Source organism: Leucopleurus acutus (assembly GCF_964270905.1).
Source record: "Leucopleurus acutus genome assembly, chromosome: 12".
NCBI lineage: Eukaryota > Metazoa > Chordata > Mammalia > Artiodactyla > Delphinidae > Leucopleurus > Leucopleurus acutus.
In genome coordinates, this window is record NC_139154.1 from 4,715,996 (window position 1) to 4,721,373 (window position 5,378).

Genomic DNA, 5,378 nt, shown 5'->3' on the forward strand with positions numbered 1-5,378 from the left:
GAGTCTCCCTTAGACTAAGAATTCAACTGTGAATTAGGGATGGTACTATGGACACTGGAATAACAAAATGAAAATGCCCAAGTTGGTACATGTATTGTCTCCTTTCTGTCTGCTTCTTTCAAAATCTCCATATTCAATCCCTTTATAACAATATTCTAAAATATTTTTTTCTACTTCCCAATCCATTAACTTTACTCTCTTTCCTTTACAGCTGATCTTTATTTATCATTCAAAGGAATGTTTTTACCCATATTACTTAGAATTGAGCCATAAAGACGGTAAAGCATTTGCACTGTAAAAAAATGCAGTTAAATCAAAGGATTTTATTTACAGGGATGAGATGAGATGTCTCTGTGCGGTACCTAAGGTATTTTTTTTCTCAGAAATCTCTTCTCAGTAATCCAGTGTTCCTAAAAATCATGTAGTTTACCCTACAGCCTACCCTTTTATTTTATTTTTTTTACACTTCAATTGTTTTCTTTAAAAGGAGTGAGTTGTGTACAGGGTGGTTAAATGCTTTATAGATGAGAAAAAAAAAACTGCACTAGAAGCAACATATTCATCATCATCATCTTCTTCCTCTTCATCCTCTTCATCTTCCTCCTCCTCCTTATCCTCTTTGTCTTCCTCACTTTCATCCTCTTCCTTCTTTTTCTTGCTTTTTTCAGCCTTGACGACTCCCTTTTTTGCTGCACCAGGCTTCCCTTTAGCTCAGTATGCAGCAATATCCTTTTTGTACTTTTCCTTCAGCTTAGCAGCCTTCTTCTCCTAAGGCTGCTTGTCATCTGTAGCAGTGTTATTCTACATCTCTCCCAGTTTCTTTGCAACATCACCACTGGATTAGCCTGGATGTTCTCCTCTGATTTTTGGACAATACTCAGAACAAAACAAGAAAAAGCCCAAAGGAGGCCTCTTGGGTGCATTGGGATCCTTGAACTTCTTTTTTGTTTCCCCTTTAGGAGGGATATAAGTTTTCATTTCTCTTTCATAACGGGCTTTGTCTGCCTCTGCCATGTCTTCAAACTTTCTTTTCTCTTTAGCAGACATGGTCTTCCACCTCTCTGAGCACTTGTTAGAAAACTCTGAGAAGCTAACTGAAGCATCTGTGTGCTTCTTGTGCTCCTCCCAGCAAGTTTGTACAAAGAATGAAAATTTTGCCTCTCGGCTTCTTAGGATCTCCTTTGCCCATCTTTAATTATTTTTCCTCTGCAAAGCACAGAGTCGCCCAGTGCCCGTCCGGCTCTCACTCGCCCTGACGCTGTCTCTATGTAGCTTAATGTATGAATTTGGTAGGCTCACTTCACTTGTTTGGGTCTGCCATGAAAGAAGCAGAAACAGGTTGGCAAGCTCTGAAAAATATTTCCAGACTTGAAGGAAAACCAAAACAATTAAGATCTTTTGCTGCAGTTTCTAGATTTAGACTGTCTTTCAGGAATTGCTGTCACTTGTAAAAGGCTATTATCTGCATTATGAACTGGTCTAACAGAAAAAAAAGTACTAGGGAGTACTAGAAAAACTCAGGCTTGAATTCTAGAATTTCTTCATCCATACTTAATTGGTTCCCTAAATTTTCTGAATCTTTTAAGTCTTCTGATAGGGTATAACTAACAGTATAATTATGATGATTTAACAAGTTTGGGTGTATAAAACACAGTGCTACACACACATATTCTAACTGATCAATAATTTTAAGTTTCCAGCTCTCCTTTCCAACTTGCTTTTACTAGTAATGTGCTTCTAGGAGGAAAGGACATAATTTAATTTTTTCATTCAAATAAATATCTTGTATTAAATATTTAAATAACTGATAAATATATGTCAAAATATGAGACTATATTGTTAGAGTTCTTCTTTCTTCCATTAAAAATTATTATTCAACTATTTGTGATATCTTCTTTTAATATTATTTGATGATATGACTTTTAATAGCTGTGTAGTACTCAATTTTAATAAATGATGAATTAGTTGACCTTATATTTTTTGATATTTTTGTTTTACAACCATAGTCTCATTATGTAAAAATAATGAGCTGAAATGAGTAACGTATGTAAAATTTTATGTCTAACATGACATTTCATTATGAAAATTGAAAGTCTTGGGACAGTGTAGGGGAGAAAAATTTTCCTTGACTCTGTCTAATCCGAAAATCAAACAAAGACAGATTAATAGGAAAAAAGTATAAAAATTTTATTGAATTGTTACATGCACATGGGAGCCTTCACAAGAGAATGAAGACCAGAAGAAGTGACCAGAGCAGGAAGGTTTTATATCTTTTAGACAAAGAAACTATAAATTTGTAAATAATTGCCAAGACAAAGGGATTTGGGCTAGCTGTAGTAAATGTTGAAAAAATTTACATCAAAAAAATCTGCAGAATATATTTATACATCACACAACTGATAAGGGGTTAAGAACAAAAATATATTCAGAACTCATACAACTCAATAGTAAAAATACCTAGCTGATCAAAAAATAGGCACAGGACCTGAATAGACATTTTTCCAAAGAAAACATACAAACAACAAACAAGTACATGAAAAGATGCTCAACATCATTCATCATCAGGGAAACTAAATTACAGCCACAATGAAATTTCACTTCATACCTGTTTTAATGACTACTATTAAAAAGACAAGTGATAACAAGTGCTGGTGAGGATGCAAAAAGGGAACACTTGTATACTGTGGGTGGGAATTTAACTTGGTGCAGCCACTATGGAAAACAGTATAGAGGTTCCTCAAAAACTTAAAAGTAGAATTATCCTGTAATTCAGCACTTCTGGATATACATTGGAAGGAAATGAAATCACTGTCCAGAAGAGATATCTTTATTACAATATTCATTATAGCATTATTTGCAAGAGTTGAAACATGGAAACAACCTGTGTCTATCAAAGGATGAATAAATGAAGAAAACATGGGGGGTGTGTGTGTGTATGGGTGTGTGTGATTCTGCCATAAAAAATAAGAAAATCTTGCCATTTGTAAATGCATGGCTGGACCTTGAGTGCATTATGCTAAATGAAATAAGTCAGACAGAAGAATCTGTCTTTTTTACACTTTGTACTATATGATCCTATGTATATGTGGAATCTAAATAAACTCATAGCAGTAGAATTGATTGAGGGCTGCCAGAGGTGGGGGTGAAATGTGGGGAATTGGGTGAAGATATCAAAAGGTACAACTTCCAGTTATAAAATAAATAATTTCTGGGGATGTAATGTGCAGCATAATGATTATAATGAACAATGCTATTTTGTAGATTTGAAAGTTGTTAAGAGAGTAAATATTAAAAGTTCTCATCACAGGAAAAAAAATGTAACTATGTGAGCTAATAGATGTTAACTAAACGTATTGCAGTGATTATTTCACAATATACACATATATCAAATCATTATGTTATACATCTTAAACTTATACAATATTGTATGTCAACTATATCTTAATAAAATAGGGGAAAATGTCACTAAAATTATAAGCATTAGTATAACAAGGTTTGTTTGAACAGATTTTTTGACTCTGAGTTTTCCTTTTCTTGTAATTAGAATGTCTTATTTCCTCCTGGTACAGAGAGGATACCTTTCTCATTGGAATTTTATGACCTGTTTCAAGGAAGAAGGGAGGGTGTTAGGTCAGAGTAGGCTTCCTTCCTCTGACATTTTAATTGTCTTAAACTCTTTCAGCTAAGATATTTAATATGCTGAGGTGTTATATTTTGGGGTAACATGTAAGATTCAACAGCGTTAAGGCTCTTAAAATTTAGTTGCAATGCAGACTTTTCATTCAAAAGTATCTTGGTGACTTCCAGTTTCTGGTTCCATATGTGAGGAGCTTGAAAAGCTACTTCGTTCTAAAAAGTAAAAGCTAAACAGACCAAAACATCAACAACTCTTCCTGGATCCATGAGTGGAGGACACGGGACAAACCCCTGCCCCTACGATTGGAGAGATTGGTAAATATGGGGATTTATGTCTTCCTGGAACAGAGACACCTAGGTGAGCAGAAAACTCCTTGGGAACAAGTGCCTGGGCAGGAAAACCTGAACTGTAGCTGAAGAATTGCTGGAGGCTCAGTGTGATCAAGTCTAAGAGTTAAAACTCCAGGGGTACCCAGTCATAGAGATGTCCCCACAATATTGTGAGATTTACCTCCATGAGCTCAACCAGGTTCTCATAGTGAATATCACAGAAAACTTGCCACATGTTTCTGGCATGGGGAGGGGAAAAGTAACCATTCTGAAATATACCCTAGCACTCAGTTCTTAACAAAACATGCCCTCAGAGGGAAATATTTAACCAGAGCCTAACCTGCTGGGGTATTATCAGGGCCTAACTAACTGGGGGAAGGGAAGTACCCAACATCAGCCTACTTTAGCTGTCCTGCCCTGCCTACCTATGGGTGGTGATGTCATGGAGGAGGACTGAACAACTCTTGTGAAGTTTAAGACCAGAGGCACAGGATCAGTGAAAGACTGAGACAGAAATCATGGGATTATGGGATGCTTCCCCTCCCCCTACACCTCACCATCACATTATTAAAGGCCTATTTACAGCAGCACCTTTTTATTTATTTATTTTTCCTCAAGCTTTTCTGAGGTATAATTAACAAATACAAATTGTATATATTTAAGATATACAACATGATGGTTTGATATACATTGTGCAGTGTACATATCTGTAAAATGTCAAACACATAGAGAAGTAGGTAAATGAGTCATAGTAAAACCACACAATGGCATGTAGCAGATACAAATTTTGTAGATTGTACCTATTGATATATTTGTCCATACTGATGTGACACACATTCATAATACATATTTTTAATAGAAGAGCTCCAGGGACTTCACTGGTGGTGCAGTGGTTAAGAATCCACCTGCCAATGCAGGGGACATGGGTTCGAGCCCTGCTCTGGGAAGATCCCACATGCTGTGGAGCACCTAAGCCCATGCACCACAACTACTGAACCTGCACTCTAGAGCCCATGTGCCACAACTACTGAGCCTGCATGTCACAACTACTGAAGCCCACACACCTAGAGCCCAGACCCCACAACAAGAGAAGCCACTACAATGAGAAGCCTGCGCACCACAACGAAGAGTAACCTCCACTCGCCACAACTAGAGAAAGCCCGTGTGCAGCAACAAAGACCCAATGTAGCCAAAAATAAATAAAATAAAAATAAATAAATTTATAAAAAAAATAGAAGAGCTCCCTTCTTTAATATGAGTGACCATACTGGTAATATTCTGATTTTCCTCTCTCGCCTTAACTTTTTGTTTAGTATTAATATTATAACTCCTACTTTTTCATTTTTTAATATTTTTCTTTCCTGATTTCTGAGTCACTTGGCTTTAGATTATAATTTTTATACTGCATATTG

At 36.1% G+C, this 5,378-nt stretch overlaps 1 pseudogene across 1 annotated transcript; it reads right to left on the reverse strand.

Annotated features, from left to right (window-relative positions):
• Nucleotides 1-355: 355 nt before the first annotated feature.
• Nucleotides 356-1,189, reverse strand: LOC309969679 (putative high mobility group protein B1-like 1; annotated as a pseudogene). The gene has a single exon. The product of its transcript is annotated as a putative high mobility group protein B1-like 1 (transcript).
• Between the last annotated feature and the right edge of the window lie 4,189 nt (nucleotides 1,190-5,378).